At 36.8% G+C, this 16,864-nt stretch overlaps 1 protein-coding gene across 2 annotated transcripts in view; it reads right to left on the bottom strand.

Annotated features, from left to right (window-relative positions):
- LOC142337669 (polyadenylate-binding protein-interacting protein 1-like) overlaps nt 1–16,864 on the bottom strand; it is a 509,163-nt gene that overhangs the window by 491,297 nt on the left and 1,002 nt on the right. The window lies entirely within an intron of this gene.

Below are 16,864 nucleotides of genomic sequence, written 5' to 3'. Positions count from 1 at the left end.
TTTTTAAATCTATATATGCCTACTCAGATGAAAACTGATTACAAATAGTTGTTTTGGCAACGGAAACTTGAAAAAGTTAACAGTAATAGAAAGGCTGTTCTTTCCCTAATACGTCTTATTTCAGTTGATATTTTCGCAAACTCAGCATAAACATAGTTGCTTCTGTTTCGTCCTTAAAAACTTCTAGAGTCTGGTTTGACGACTTAATAGTAGGATCCAGAAGCATGACATTGATCTCCCATGTCAAGAAGACACAAAAAGGCGTTAGAAAGAGAGCGTCCTGAAGTGAGCATCTTTATCTATTGATCAGATCTATCCTCTATGAATTTCATTTTATAATTTGTGTTTGTTATTTCATTCCTGAAATACTCTTTTCCCTAACTTAGGTAAGACGCTTTTACTCCGCCAGCGAAAACTCATATTCCAACAGGTTTTGTGCCTAAAAAGTCAAAAAAGAAATGTAAAGCAAACTCACTATGACTGTTATCTGACAGTCATAGCCCTTTCCTGCTTAGTTTCTTTGTTATCAAAAACTATTGCTCGTTGATATCACAATAGACCAACAGACAGTAAAGATGTTGACGTGTACAAGAGGAGCAAGGACCTCCAACCAGCTGTTTCAACAGCAGATCGGGATATCTGAGGATCTGGACAGCTTTTTCACCAGAGGACAGGAAGTGGTCAAAAGGCTTCACTACGCAAGCGACGCAAACTCAGAGACCCCCTTTAAAGCCTTGGTGCACAATGTTCTGCCAATTACACATGAAGTTTCTGTTACGAAGAAAAGTTTCAACACAGAAAAGGTGGACATAGTCATTAAACTTGAACCCAAAGCATTGGAAGGAAAGTTTTTGAGTTACACAGAGTTTGACAGCGGTTTTCTCGTGTTCTTACCAAAATCATTCGAGTCCAAGGAAGGTTTCCATTGGAAAGTTTTTATCAAGGAATGTGAAGTGGGCTTAAACGCTGACAACACCGCGCTCCTGAACTTCTAAATGAGGGGTCTACACAATTGGGAATCAGGCGAAAGGCGATGGTCTTGCAGAGAAGGACAAAACAGAGAGACGAACCGTAAACTGCTGCAATAAAAGACGAGTTGGATGATTTAAAGAGCGTGAACACTCAAGAAACAAGGCTGGAATGAGATGCCTCGGATAATGAAGAAGCACCACTAAATCCAAAACCGATTGCAACGAAGGGGAGTCAGAGGGACTTCTGGTCCCCATGTGATAGTGACACAAAAGCTATTCGACAAAAAGTGACTGCCAGCGTCAAAGAAAATGAACAGGAGCAGGCGGAAATTGAAGATCCCAGACAGGTACAGGAGCAACCAATACTCTGCAATTTTTGGAGAGGTGAAAACTCATCCTGACTTAATAGCAGGTGATTGCGTGGAACGCAGTACGGTCTAGGAAACCAAACAAGGTAAATACTGGAACCCGGCAATAAGACTATCTCAAAAAAATCCAAGACAACAACACTTGTAATCTTGTCAGACCACCCACAGACAGAGACATAATCCTGGGCAAATGGGTCTAAAAATGAAACTAGGACCCAGCGGTCAATTCGACAAAAACTAGGCGCTTTATGTGGCAAAAAGTTTTAAACAAATGGAAGTAGACGCCCGAGATTCCACTTCAACTATCAGCGAAGCGCGGCCGTATGATGCATCAGTTCCATCTGAGGACGGCTTTCTGACATTCTTTGGTGTGTCTGGAATAACCAATCAGAATTGTGAAGCTCGGATCAGATGAATGCAAGTTAGCATGATGACTAAGATAGTCAAATTAATTATGGTTTGAAACAGGCTGCTATCAACCGATACAAGAAATTGTTGAACTTTCTTTCGGAAGAGGTTTCACAAAATTAGGGAAACAATCGTTGCTTGAACGCAGGAGCCGAGACAGATGGTGACCCATTCATTTTATTCTGGCTTGACGACATTATAGAAAAATTCAGAACCTTGACATTGATCTACCAGAAACAATCTTCATCATGGAAATCAGGCAGAGATTACGTTTTACTCTGGGCCTTGAGATCAGAAGAGAAAAAAAAGCAAAGTCAAAGCCGATCAGCAGCAGCGTTACAAAGAGACAAAACCTCATTCCGATTTGAACATAAAACTTCAGCCAGGAGAGAGTGGAGACGAAGAACGGGGTCAGCACAGGATATCATGCTCACAGTTAATATTTTCTTCACGAGTGCTCTCAAATTCAGTACTGTCAGTGTAAAACGTCTATTACGATATACCTAAGGTTCGAAACAGATAGAAAGTACTTATACTAGAGAGTCCAGTTTTATTTTAGTGGGGAAATTGACATCGAAGCAGACTGGTATTGAAATGTGAAAGCCATAAAATCAACAATTGGTTAAAACTTCAAGCTTAACAGACGTGGCGCTGGACTCAGCTCAGATTTGAAAAGGCAGGCCACACTTTCTTTTTCTTCGTGAGAAGTAGATTATCAGAGCATGGAAGAAGCAGTTCAGGACGCACTGCACCTAAAACAACATCTGGAGGGTTTTGGGATCCCAAAGAAGCAACCAATGGCAATTTTTGAGGTTAACCAGAGTTCTATCAGCCTCACGAATTGTTTATCCGCATGGAAGTTGGAAAAGATCAGAGCGGTCTTGAAGGGAACGGACTCTGCGCAGTTAGCTCGAATCTTAGGGGGTGTTAGGATTTCAGTTCAAACTAAAGCCGTAAACCTAATTAGGAATACCAAAAACTTTAAGCAACTGGTTGGATCAGAGCGGATCCAAGTCACTAGATTGAAATAAATTAATTTTCAATCAGTGATCCTAAAAAAATACTCGGTTCGAATTGATGAATCTAGATAGCTATTATAAGAATAAGGTTTTTTGATGTAAAATCTTCTCAGCATGTATTGATTGATTATCATACATCGGGAAATTTGGTTGCATCTTTAGGAAAGTGCATATGCATACTATTTGTGGTATTATTTGAGAAGGACTAAGAAATTTGTAAAAGCAAACCTTATTTGGTCACTAGATCAACCCGCTATTTATCAGTGTACTATGATTATTTTCCTTTCTTGGTTTTTCTTCTTGATAATGGGTGTTTATACCGGATGTATTTCAGCCTTTTTTGTCCCAGAGGTCACAATTTTCATCTATTGATCAGACCGCTTCCTTCTAATTTTACTGTATAAATTGTTTTGTTATTCTCTCATTCTTGAAAATTTCCGATTTTATGAAGACTAGGAATTCTTTTTGCAAGTCGATTCTTTTTGTGGTCGATTGTATTTTGCCCAGTTCGCCTTTTAAGTAAGTTATCTGAGAACTCTGGTGATCTGTTAGCAGCCGATTCGTTGATTACTTTGTTTTCAATTCCTGAAAGTTTTTCACGGAATTATTTCACGGTGTTTTAAAACTTATCTCTAGTCTAATCATTTGTTAAAAGAGCACGTCTAAGTTTCACGTTGTTGGACAAAAGAGTCAAATTTTTTTTTTGCAATTTTGCTGGGTTATTTGAGTCATCTTGAAAGTTGCAATAGCATTGGCAACATGCTGCAGGGACACAAAGGGTGCATCAAGGGTTTTCGGAGGCACCAATTGATTGAAGTCTTTTGTCATCTTCATTGAAATTGGCTCTGAAAGTGTAGGGTGAAATGTTGTCAATATCATCAGTACATCAATTTGTGGGAAGAGGGTAACTCCATTGCCTAAAACCGGAGCGAGAAAATATAAAAAACGACAGAGAAAAAACGCGTGTGAGACCGGAAACGGGGCGAACGTACGTGCCGTAAGCCATTTTTACCTTTACTACTCTTGTTTCTCCATCTCGTCCAGGTGTTGTTTCCATGACTCTTTCCAGTGGCAAGATTCCTCTTGGTGTTTGGTCTTTCAACAACCAAACGATGTCGTCCACTATGAGCGGTCGATCATTGCTGTTTGACCATTTTGACCGTCGGCTAGGGGTTGGCAGATACTCTTTCACCAAGCGTCGCCATATGTGGTTCATCAGCTTCTGCGTGTTCTTTCATGTCTTCAAGCTTGCAGGTTGCTGGTCTCCAAATTGTCCTGGTGGCAAGCTATTGAAGGGACGCTGGATGAGAAAATGGTTTGGAGTCAAGGGTTCCTCGTTGTCGGGCTGCTCAGCAACGTTAGTCAGTGGTCTGGAGTTGAGGATTGATTCTGTTTCCACCATGATTGTTAGGAAAGTGTCAAAAGAGAGTCTTCTGGATCCTAGAATGAGAAGGAGCGTTCTTATGGCGCTCTGGATCAAACGCTCCCAGACACCGCCAAAATGAGGGCCATATGGAGGGTTGAATTTCCACATTGTATTGGCTACTGCTAAAGCTTTGTAGATCCTATTATTGTTCAATGCTTTAACAGTTTTCTTAAGTTATTCAGAGGCGCCTACAAAAGTTTTCTCGTTGTCGCTGTAGAGAAGTTGGGGCTGGCATTGACGACTGCGAAATCTTCTGAAGGCACTGAGAAACGTATCGGTGTTTAGGTCTGGACACGCTCTAAGTGAACTGCACGCGTCACCATGCAAGTAAATATCTGACTATAATGTTTTTCTATAATGCCTTTGGAATCTTCGATGTAGAAGGGTCCAAAGAAATCTAAACAAGAATTAGCAAGGGGGAACTGTGTTTCTGCTGTTGGAAAACGAAAACTGGGTTATGGTGCCATAATTGGTTTTATGTTTTTCGTGTCAAAGCGTCGACATTAGAAACAAGGAAATCGTACGCTTGCTAACGCTTTCCGGAGGCCAATCACATGGTAACGTTGTTGAATGAATGCTTTTGTGGGTTCTGTGGACTGGTGAATACATATTTGATGGGCGTGTTCCAAGTACAAACGAACAATTTTGTCCTTGGCGTGCAAAATTATTTTTCTAAATCCAGTTGTGTTGGTGCATACTGCAATCGACCACAAGATCTGAGTAATCCGTTATCAACCAACAACGGATTTAAGTATCGTTTTTTGCGCCTAGAATCTGGTTTGATTCCACGTGGTAAGGAATTAATGGCCGAATGGAAAAAACGGTCTCGAGATAATTTCAGGAGATAATTTTTTGATAATTGAATGTCTTCAGTTGTGTATTGGTGATTGTTCGTTCACGTTTTCTTTGCGCGATTATTTAGGTTGAACACTGTTGCAACTGTCAGAAGAAGTTTGTGCCATGTTGAGAATTTACTCGGATCGACTATAGGTTCAATTGTCTTTGGACTTCTCGTGACTGCCGCACATATTGCGCGTGGTTTGTTTATCTCATTCCAGGCCGACTCATTTTCGCAAAGAAATTGGGCTGGTTCTAACCATTTCTGCTGAATTTCGATTGTCTCAAGTCCGCGAGTTCCGTGATTGGCGGGATTGAGAGAATTTGAAATGTGATGCCATTGCTGGGGTGAAGAAATTTTATGAATTTCTTGCAATCCGTTTGAAACAAAAAGGTTTTGTTTCTTATTTGAGGCTATCCATTCCAAGATTACTTGACTGTCGGACCAGAGAAAAATTTGGTCGAATGTCAGTGTCATTTCTCTTTGGATCAGTTGTCGAAGGCGCAATCCTATAACAGCGGCTTCTAGTTCCATTTTTGGCACATTTATTTAATGGGAGCGACTTTGCACTTTCCCATGAGAAAAGAGGCTTGTTGATGACTAGTTTGGTTATTTGAGGTACGGAGGTAAGAAACGGCTGCCATAGCTGCACTTGAGGCATCCACAAAATTGTGCAGTTGGCTGGCTGGGTTTTTGCTCAAATTGTGAACAGTTCTTGGTATGCGAGTTTCTGGCGTGGCAAAGTAGCTGTTAAGAACTTTCTGGAGGGAATTCTGTAGTTCAAGTGGTTTCAATTCATCCCATTTTTTTCCAAGTTTCCAAATCTGCTGCAGAATCATTTTAATCCTAATTGTCAGAGGAGACAGCAAGCCGAGAGGATCAAAGATTGAGGATGCCAAACTGAATAATTTCCTTTGTGTGTTCACTGCTGCATCTTTAGGAAATTGTTGTAGGGGAAACATGACAAAATCGTCAGTTGTTATGTTTCATTTTTGACCAACGACTTTTATGATCTCTTTTGTTTCGTCTTTGTCGTCGGAAGAGATTTCAGCGAGTACATCTGGTTCGTATGAAACAAATTTTGTCAACCTGAAGCCACCATTTTTCAGGCATCTTGTTGTCTGTGATATGACTTCTTTGGCTTCTCAGATTGTTGGCAGGGACTGGATGTAGTCATCCATATAAAAGTGCTGTTTAATTGCGTTCAGGGCGGCTGGAAATTTACTTTTGTTGTCTTCTGCACATTTATTGAGCACATAAATTGCGCAAAATGGTGAACATGTTGCGCCGAAGATTAATCTATTGAGTTGGAATTGTCGAATGGAGTTGTCTATCATCCAAAGGAAACAAAGTGCAGACTGGTCTTCTTGTCTCAAAGCAATTTGCATAAACATTCCTTCGATGTCTGACAAAACAGAAACCAGGTGTTCTCTGAATCTCAACAGAACTCCAACTAAGTTATTCACCAAATCAGGACCAGTTAGAAGATTAGAGTTCAGTGCTTCACTGGGGAACATTGATGCTGCGATGGCAACTCTTCTCACTTTTCCGGGTTTGTTTGGATTAGTGACTGGATGATGAGGTAAGTCTCATATTGACTCTGGAGGTGGTGCTTACATTTCGACTGTTTTGACAGAAATTGTTATCCAAGTCTGTTTGGAGTGTCTGGTTAAACTTCTGATTGAGACCGGGATCGTTTTGTAGTTGTTTTTGTAGACTTTTTAGTTGACTGACTGCTGAGAAATAGTTAACTTGGAGTTTCTTTACGGGTTTCCAAGGAAGGCCAATCTGAAATCTTTCACCGTTGTGACAGGTTGAGTTTTCCATTATTTGCACTGCTATTTGGTCTAGTGAGCTCTCTTCATTCTGTTAGGGTAATGTGCCTTCAGCTTCTATTTTCCAGAATCTTTGAACCAATTCGTCCAATGGTTCTTCTCCAATATCCTTCTGGCAGACATGGTAAATGAATGGTTGGCGCTGGGGCTTGTTTGCATTCATTGTTTTATGAGATAGCTCGTACTCTCCAGCTAGGGTCCAACCCAGCTTTGTTATGACGCCAACTAGACGTTTTTTGCTACCTTGGATTACATCGACTGGATATGTGAAGGCAAACGTATTGACACCAAGAAGGGCGCCTATTGCACCGTTGGCTATGTCAGGTAAACAAATATGACTAAGTTCCTTGAAGGTGTCGCTTAATTGATTGAGTTCAAGAGCGTTAGCGGGTGATACCTTGAGACATGGCGTGCTATAGGCTCTTGCATTGCTGAATTGCTGATTGATTTTGTCAAAAGGCGTTACTGTCACTGTTTCACTTATTTTGGACAGTGGAATTTCATGTTCAGTGTTTAGGTACCGCAGAGTTGTTGATGCTTGTGCTTCGCAGGGAAGCTCAAAAAACCTAGTAACTTTATCCAGCAGGAAGGAGAATTGGCTTCCGCGGTCGATCAAGGCATAGGTATCAAACACTTTGCTTCCGTTTACAAATGAAACTGGTAGTATTTGTAGTTATTCAAGCCATTCAGGAGGATGAATTGTATATCGGTTGATACTGAAGCTTTGGGTCGGATTCGAAGCATTCAAATGGGCGCGTTGAATATTTTGTTGTTGTGATTGTTATTTACTAGAAAACGATTGACCATATCTTGTGTGCTGGCTCTTTTTACTAATGACAGTGTCAGTACTTTTGTTTTGATTTTCTTGCTGAAAGGATGGCTGTGTTTGGGGTCTTGCTAGATTTTGTGTCGGCTCATTTTGGATTGCTTGTCGAGAAAGCAGCGATGGGCCGGTTAACTTGTTTTGAAGGTTCATGAAAAGTTGTGTGGTGAAAACCTTTTCATGTTTGGCATCGTTTTGTGGACGGACATGACTGCTTAAAATGTTTGTTGTTCAAGCAAAGATTGTTCTTGCTCACAATTTCATACCTTTGGTCTGGCGAACATTTCTGGTATTCAGGGCATGTAGCGAGTATGTGACTTCCTTTGCATTTCTTGCAATATTTGTTTGACTGATCAGCATCTTTAAGCTGAGAAAAGGGTGGTTGTCCATGCTGGTTTGCAGGGCGACTTGAGTGCAATGAAATTTGTTTCCAATTGTTTTGTGAATTTTTAGAAAATTGATTCATCGCATTGCTGTTCCTATTATCATTGTTGTTGTTAATTCTGCTAATGTTATTATTGTTTTGACCAAAAGTGTTCAAATTATTAAACGGCTTATGAACATTTTCTTTGTTGATTTTGTCGTATTCTTGGGTCTGTACTTCAAGCCACTTTTGGAATTCAGAGAGTGTGGGATGATAAACAATTGATGTGATTGTATGTTCTGTCCATTTTATCAAAATCTTATGTGGAATTTTTTCTTTTGCCTTTTTCATCAAAGTTGAGCTGTGCAAGTCAGCTTTGAAACCTAAATAGTCAAAAGCTTGCACTAACCGTTTGAGAAAAGAAGCAAAAGATACAAAATTCTGTTTGTTGTAACCATTGTTCGGGCGCCAGGCTTCAAATTGATTGATGAAAGCTTTCACAGCAATGCTAGGCTCCCCAAAGTGATCCATAAGCTCTTTCAACGCAATCAGGTAGTAAGCATGGTCACACGAATAAGCTTGGATTTTTTCCTTGGCTTTTCCGACGACCGAGTTTTGCAGGTATGTTATACGGTGTGTATCTGTAAGACTGATATTATTGCGGACAAGGTTGAAAAAAATGTTTATCCACTCATGGTACTTCAGTGGATTTCCATTGAAGTTTGGAGTTGTTATAGGAGGAAGTTTAATGGAACTCTTATTTGTGGTTTGTAAATTAAAATTTTGTTCAAATGGGATGGTTTTTGTTTGTATTTTAGTTCGTGGTTGAAGAGGTTCGTTTCCAGGAAATGACCAATTTGGAATTTGTTTCGAATTTCCCGAAACTTTTGGTTGGCTAATATGTTGCGCAATGGGGGGATGAAAGGCTGTTTGGTAGATTGTAAATGGGTTTTCCGGAGTAAGCGGAAAATTAGGTGGCTGTGATGATGTACAGCAAACGAGGTTGGTACCTTGGTTGCTGAGTGTTGTATTGGAGGGGGAAATTTTACATCGTTTGGTTCTTCCGTTCGATTTCTATTGCTAAAATGTACTCCAGTTGGGTAATATGGGTTCTGAAATTGTTGGGAAACGTTTGTTTGCGCTACCGTTGGTAAAGACATTGCCCACACCAATTTCCGGTTGTTCTGGTTTTCACTTATTTGAACAGCTGAAAACTGAGTGTTTGAAACGGTTTGAGCAGTTGAACTTTGATTGTTGTCAAAATGCAGGGGATTGTGACGATTGTTTTCGTAACAATATGGATTTGGCGTGGTTTCATTCTATTTGTTCGTTTTTTTGAATGAAATTGACGCTGAAGCATTTGCTTACTTAAATTGCATGAACTTGACGTTTGGTAAGTATTGGTTTTGTTAACTGGGCAGTTATGATGAAATGAAATTTGTAAATTTAATGCAAGACGTTGTATGCTTTGATCTTCTCTTTCCTTATTTAACGGAACAGAAGACTTTTCTTTTGGTCTAACGGTGGCATTTTTTGATTTTTGGCTCCCAAGAAAGCACTTCTGCGTTTTTCATTTTTTGAGCAAAAATTTTACATGAAGATTTCAACTAAAGAAATGTTGATTTGAGATCCAACGGAAGTATTTAATTCAACTAGTAAATTTACTTTCATGTAGATTTTTTGCGACAAATTCAGAAAATTGTTTTTGAGTTTTTCCGATGCAAAAAACGCTATATCGTTTTTTTTCGTGGAATTTGTTTTTTTTCGTTAATTGCTCAGATGTAGTTTCTCTCGGCTATTTCATTCATAAACCATCAACAAAAGCTCGTTGGGGGACAATTTTTGTGTGTTTGAAATTATTTGTGTCGCAAAAAATTCAGGTTTTTTGGATACGTCTAACCGGGGAAAGGACTTCTGGGGTGACGTCTGGAACCTCGGGCAATCATCTCATGGTGACGTCTGTAACCAAAAAATGTCAGGCCTTCTTGGTCGGGTGACGTCTGAAAATCCTTGAAAAAAAGAGCTCTTCGTCTTTGGTTGGCTCGTCTGCAATAAAAAACTCTTCCTCTGGGGTGACGTCGTAGTCTTGGATATTAGTCTTGGGGTGTGCTCATGCCCCCTCTTTGTTTCAAGAAAATTAAATTGAATTCAGAAGGTTTTATGTCCTTATCAAGGCGGATGGTCGCCAAAATTACGTTTTAAAACATATCTCTAGTCTAATCATTTGTTGAAAGAGCACGTCTAAGTTTCACGTTGTTGGACAAAAGAATCAAAGTTTTTGTTGCAATTTTGGGCGGTTTTTTGAATCATCTTGAAAGTTGCAATAACATTGGCAACACACGGATTGAAAATTAATTATTATACTTCATACTTCAGATCCAAATGTTTTTTTTAAACTACGTTGAGCAGCAAATTACTCAATACACATGAGCAGTGCTAGTAACCGGATGAACGAATGAACCCTGACAGGCAAACCGGGCTGTGAGGTTTTTGTTTGCCCGCTTTTTTTAAAATCTCAAGTGATGTTGAGCAAAAATTGTTTTCAGTCTTTAGTCAAACTTAATTTTTTCCTTACTAAAATTGACCGATTTTTTTGTTGAAAAGAATGTAAACTTGGAAGAACTATTTTCTGTGAAAGTTTCCTTATAGTCGATGTAAAAGTTTGCGATCTAATCTATATTGTGTCTCAAATTGCCTAACAAATGCCATCGATATTGAAGAAGAGTTGAAAGCCATTAAGAAGCTTGTATTTTTTCATAAAACGTACGAGCAGCATTCTCATTTCCCTTTTATGTCAATAATTGCTCAAAGTTGATGAGAGAAGCGTAATCAAAGGGCAGATTTGAAACGCTCTCACTTGTATATTGAGATTGTAATACGGATTTAGCTTGAAAATCCAAGAAAATTTTCTACCTCCTATTTGTACCAATTTGTACATAGCAACGGACTGTAGTGAGGAGCACCCCCATGACAATCAACGGTTGCAAGCATTCCTTGGAAAGTTGGTTTGTTAGTTACTATTGGACCAGCCTTATTGTGACAGAACTTTTACGATAACTTGATTGCTCAACGTTTATAGGTCTTGTCTATAACTGTTTTTTCAGTTGGAAGTTTAATCAATTTACGGTGAAGGAGTTCACTTCTGAAATTAAATCCAAAAGAATGGTGCGTACTGGTTGAACAAAATTGAATATTATGATTCTTCGTTTTCACCATCAGTCTGATCAGACCACTTTTATTTGATTGTGTCTAGCCAATTTGGCTGGGCAAGAGTCTCCTAGGGTGGCAGATTTTCATATTGAAACTTGTTGCCTTGGGGTGCGCATTGCTAGCTATAGACAGATATCTCTAAGAATTTTTAGGAATGACCGAAAATATGTTTAAGACCGGCCATATATTTTTAAGAATTCAAAATAGCGAAATAGAATTTTCCATATAACCACAACTGGCTGATTCAGCAAACAGAAATAAGATAGCCTATCACAAGCAAACAAAATTGCTTTGCAAAATTTATTGTCAGGGTTTGATTTTGTAACTTGGACGATTTAATTAATTGAACTGCTGAGATTTTTCATAAAAAAAGGCGGTAACTGACACGTTTCCAGTAATGTTTGATTTAAGAACTTCAATTTGACTATAGGTTTAGCCTGTTGGTCATTTAGGTATCCACTTTCAAAAGCGGTTTCGATCGAACAGATTCAAGGAAAAAATAGTTGTGGAACATTTCCCCTGTCTATTGCCAGCAGCTATCTTTCAAGATCTTGCACGATTCTTGCAAGATATTGTTTAGATTTTCTGCAAGATAATCATCATTAGGGGTTGTTTAACCCAAATTTTTTGTGAAAATTTGCGCTAAATTGTAAGTGAATTGCATAATCAATCTTGGTACTTGTTTTCTTAAATATAACTTGTGAAAAATGCTTACCTTAATTTTAATTACCGGTTTTTTGAAACCTATAAGCGAGAAAACGTAAATAGAGTTCACAACAAAGAAAAACACTTACAGAAACTTTTAATTAGATTTTACGCTCTCAACATAAGTACAATTCGAAGATTTAAAGTAATGGCATTCCAGGCGCTTTGTAATTCAAGACCACCTTTAAAGTAATTATTCCGACCCCTCTTGAGGGGGGGAGGAACTATATACTCAAATGGGTTTTTTTTTGTTCAGTCAATTTTGGCCGATCGATATATTCATCGTAGAGAGTTGAGACCGGTATCATTAGAAAGCTTGTCCAGCGTAGAATATGGAATTAAAAACATTTTTTTGATTTTCGTTTTTGACAGGGAGATATCGAGGTTTAAACTTTTGGGAAAATAGTGTGAACTCAGGTGATTTCACTCACCTTTTTTCGGAATTTTTGACTAAATTTTTGCCAATTTTGATAAAATTGAATAAAAATTTTCAAGACAATGTTGTCGATTCTCCGTTTTCAGACAAAATTTATTGTCGGCTATTTTCATTGAATTGTTTTGTAACAAATTCCGGCTAAATATTTCACAAAATTCAGACTTTTTCATCAAAAACAGCACGAAATAAGTTTCTTTAGTACACTCTGATTAAACTTGCAGGAAGTGCACAACCAAACACCACTAACACAATCTTTGTAGACTGAAAAAGGGGGCCAATTCCACTTCAACTTCCGTTGAGAGTGCTCTGTATATAAAATTTTGCCGTTTTTTGCTAACTTTATTCGTTGATTATCAAAAAAGCAGCTTTTATTTTGGTTTTTTTAACTCACAAAATATCTATATCAATGACTTTCCAAAAATTAAATATTCCTAATGGACAATCATTATTATCAGGACTAGTTCTGTACCAATCTTGGACCGTTACAATCCAAAAATATATCGGATAGTCGTCAGTCGGTTTTTTTATTAAAAAATTCGAACTTTTTTTGTTTTAATTAAATAACAGAACATTTCAAATCAAAGCTCACTAGTCATAGGTCCTATTGGCTTCCTATTGAGTTTGAAATTATTTTGTCTAGTTGATTGCTTGAAAGCTTATGGTCGTTTAGACTTTTAAAATATTTGATTTTTAAATGAAAAAATGCTTATTGAACTTTGCCTCCATTTTTCTCTTAATCTGGTCAACTTATAGCTTGGTTTCAGCAATCAAAGTGTGCTCCTTCTTTCTGCTGACTTCAAATTACTCTTTATTGCGGTTTTACGCGTTAAGTTATGGTGTTTTGGCTTTTATACTAATAGAGTTCACAATTTTTTTTTAATTTTTAGGTATTTGCCAATTTTTCATGTTTTCTAGTTTTGTCAAATTATCACGTTATTGTCAGTTCATATATCACATTTTTGGCGTTAAAAAACAAACAATTGATAATAATAAAATCCTAAAAGATATAAATTGTGGTTCTTTACCGCTTCGACAGTAATTTCTCGAAGAATTTAATTGAATTTTTTTAATTTTGTCCTTAACTGTCGTTTTTACTTTGTCTTTTTAGTCGTATTTAATTTCCTGTACAATGACCCGGTTTGATAGGCTTTTCCAGGAGGAGAATATGAGCCTATGTTTTGATATTAGAAGATAGATAATGGCTTTCATGACTTTGAAAACAATTGTTTTCCAAAATGAAAGAAAAATTTCAACTTCGCAATTTTGTTCTTTTTATTGTCTGTTTGTTACCTGGTCTCGTTAATTAAAGGTTAAAGATGAAATTAATTTTGTCAAAGGATGGTCGCAAAAGGAATTCGTGTCTCAAAATCTAATGTTTTTAAAGAATTCGTTATGACTTTACTGGCTTCGACACGGGTTTTTCACAAAAAAAAGTAAATTAATTTTTGATTTTTGTCATGTTTGACGTTCTTTTCGTAGAGGTAAGACTTGTACTTGATAATTGCAGGTCTCGAGGGTTTCTTTTGGAGGAACAAACGAACCTATTCAATTTTTTCATTTTGTAATTAATGGGTTTCATGTCTTTGGAAATAAATTTTTTTGATAAAAACATGCATTACATAATCTTGCTTTTTTCTTTTTGGTCTAATTGTTACCTAGTTTCATTAATCAGAGGTCACATAATACATTTCAGGGGAAGGTGTAAAAAAGGATTGGTGTCACAAAATTTAATTTTTTAGGAGAATTCGTTATGACTTTACTGGCTTCCACACAGGTTTTTCACAAAAAAATAAATGAATTTTTGATTTTTGTCATTTTTGATGTTCTTTATGTAGACGTAAGACATATTCTGGATAAATGCAGGCCTCAAGGGCTTCTTTTGGAAGATTGGACGAACCTGTTCAAAATTTTCATTTTGTAATTATTGGGCTTCATGTCTTTGGAAATAAATTTTTTTCGATAAAAACATGTATTACATAATCTTGCTTTTTTTTGGTCTAAATGTTACCTAGTTTCATTAATGAGAGGTCACATAATACATTTCAGGGGAAGGTGTCAAAAGGGATTGATGTCACAAAATTTATTTTTTTAGGAGATTTCGTTATGACTTTACTGGCTTCCACACGAGTTTTTCACAAAAAAATAAATGAATTTTTGATTTTTGTCATTTTTGATGTTCTTTATGTAGACGTAAGACATATTCTGGATGAATGCAGGCCTCAAGGGCTTCCTTTGGAAGAATGGATGAACCTGTTCAAAATTTTCATTTTGTAATTATTGGGCTTCATGTCTTTGGAAATAAATTTTTTTCGATAAAACATGTATTACATAATCTTGCTTTTTTCTTTTTGGTCTAATTGTTACCTAGTTTCATTAATGAGAGGTCATATAATACATTTCAGGGGAAGGTGTCAAAAGGGATTGGTGTCACAAAATTTAATTTTTTAGGAGAATTCGTTATGACTTTACTGGCTTCCACACGGGTTTTTCACAAAATAAATGAATTTTTGATTTTTGTCATTTTTGATGTTCTTTATGTAGACGTAAGACATATTCTGGATAAATGCAGGCCTCAAGGGCTTCTTTTGGAAGATTGGACGAACCTGTTCAAAATTTTCATTTTGTAATTATTGGGCTTCTTGTCTTTGGAAATAAATTTTTTTCGATAAAAACATGTATTACATAGTCTTGCTTTTTTCTTTTTGGTCTAATTGTTACCTAGTTTCATTAATGAGAGGTCACATAATACATTTCAGGGGAAGGTGTCAAAAGGGATTGGTGTCACAAAATTTACTTTTTTAGGAGAATTCGTTATGACTTTACTGGCTTCCATACGGGTTTTTCACAAAAAAATAAATGAATTTTTGATTTTTGTCATTTTTGATGTTGTTTATGTAGACGTAAGACATATTCTGGATGAATGCAGGCCTCAAGGGCTTCCTTTGAAAGAATGGACGAACCTGTTCAAAATTTTCATTTTGTAATTATTGGGCTTCATGTCTTTGGAAATAAATTTTTTTCGATAAAAACATGTATTACATAATCTTGCTTTTTTTTGGTCTAAATGTTACCTAGTTTCATTAATGAGAGGTCACATAATACATTTCAGGGGAAGGTGTCAAAAGGGATTGATGTCACAAAATTTATTTTTTTAGGAGATTTCGTTATGACTTTACTGGCTTCCACACGAGTTTTTCACAAAAAAATAAATGAATTTTTGATTTTTGTCATTTTTGATGTTCTTTATGTAGACGTAAGACATATTCTGGATGAATGCAGGCCTCAAGGGCTTCCTTTGGAAGAATGGACGAACCTGTTCAAATTTTTCATTTTGTAATTATTGGGCTTCATGTCTTTGGAAATAAATTTTTTTCGATAAAAACATGTATTACATAATCTTGCTTTTTTCTTTTTGGTCTAATTGTTACCTAGTTTCATTAATGAGAGGTCATATAATACATTTCAGTGGAAGGTGTCAAAAGGGATTGGTGTCACAAAATTTAATTTTTTAGGAGAATTCGTTATGACTTTACTGGCTTCCACACGGGTTTTTCACAAAATAAATGAATTTTTGATTTTTGTCATTTTTGATGTTCTTTATGTAGACGTAAGACATATTCTGGGTGAATGCAGGCCTCAAGGGCTTCCTTTGGAAGAAAGGACGAACCTGTTCAAAGTTTTCATTTTGTAATTATTGGGCTTCATGTCTTTGGAAATAAATTTTTTTCGATAAAAACATGTATTATATAATCTTGCTTTTTTCTTTTTGGTCTAATTGTTACCTAGTTTCATTAATGAGAGGTCACATAATACATTTCAGGGGAAGGTGTCAAAAGGGATTGGTGTCACAAAATTTAATTTTTTAGGAGAATTCATTATGACTTTACTGGCTTCCACACGGGTTTTTCACAAAAAAATAAATGAATTTTTGATTTTTGTCATTTTTGATGTTGTTTATGTAGACGTAAGACATATTCTGGATGAATGCAGGCCTCAAGGGCTTCCTTTGGAAGAATGGACGAACCTGTTCAAAATTTTCATTTTGTAATTATTGGGCTTCATGTGTTTGGAAATAAATTTTTTTCGATAAAAACATGTATTACATAATCTTGCTTTTTTCATTTTGGTCTAATCGTTACCTAGTTTCATTAATGAGAGGTCACATAATACACTTCAGGAGAAGGTGTCAAAAGGGATTGGTGTCACAAAATTTAATTTTTTAGGAGAATTCGTTATGACTTTACTGGCTTCCACACGGGTTTTTCACAAAAAAATAAATGAATTTTTGATTTTTGTCATATTTGACGTTCTTTCCGTAGAGGTAAGACTTGTACTGGATAATTGCAGGTCTCGAGGGTTTCCATTGGAGGAACAAACGAACCTATTCAATTTTTTCATTTTGTAATTAATGGGTTTCATGTCTTTGGAAATAAATTTTTTTCGAAAAAAACAAGTATTACA

Source organism: Convolutriloba macropyga, chromosome 4 (genome assembly GCF_964194025.1).
Source record: "Convolutriloba macropyga chromosome 4, txConMacr16.3, whole genome shotgun sequence".
In the NCBI taxonomy this organism is placed as follows: Eukaryota; Metazoa; Xenacoelomorpha; order Acoela; family Convolutidae; genus Convolutriloba; species Convolutriloba macropyga.
Note: the sequence above shows the minus strand (reverse complement) of the source record. Positions and strands in the feature narration are given on the sequence as shown.